This window comes from Salvelinus sp. IW2-2015, unplaced genomic scaffold (assembly GCF_002910315.2).
Source record: "Salvelinus sp. IW2-2015 unplaced genomic scaffold, ASM291031v2 Un_scaffold4631, whole genome shotgun sequence".
Taxonomy (NCBI): Eukaryota; Metazoa; Chordata; class Actinopteri; order Salmoniformes; family Salmonidae; genus Salvelinus; species Salvelinus sp. IW2-2015.
The window spans coordinates 23,891-24,295 of NW_019945901.1; positions in this window are offsets into that span (position 1 = coordinate 23,891).

Genomic DNA, 405 nt, shown 5'->3' on the forward strand with positions numbered 1-405 from the left:
CACACACACACACACGGGCGTATACACACCTCTGTCAGTAAACTGTTTGTGCCCTCAGGCGGAGCAGTTTTAACCTCACCTATTTACACACACACACACAAACACACACACATACACACACACACACACACACACACACCTAACTGACCTGCCTCAACCCTCAGACTGGAGACGCCTCACGTGACAAATGACTATCTCTGTCACGCACACAGAGGCCCTGGTTTTGTCACACCAGGACTTCTGTTCAGTCGTGTGATAAGGTGCCACAAGGATGGACTCAGAAAGCCATGTCAGCTAACATTAATCATATGCATGTCAATCTCTCATGGCTCAAAGTGGAAGAGAGATTGACTTCATCATTACTTGTTTTGGTAAGAGGTGTTGACAAGCTGAAGGTACTGAGCT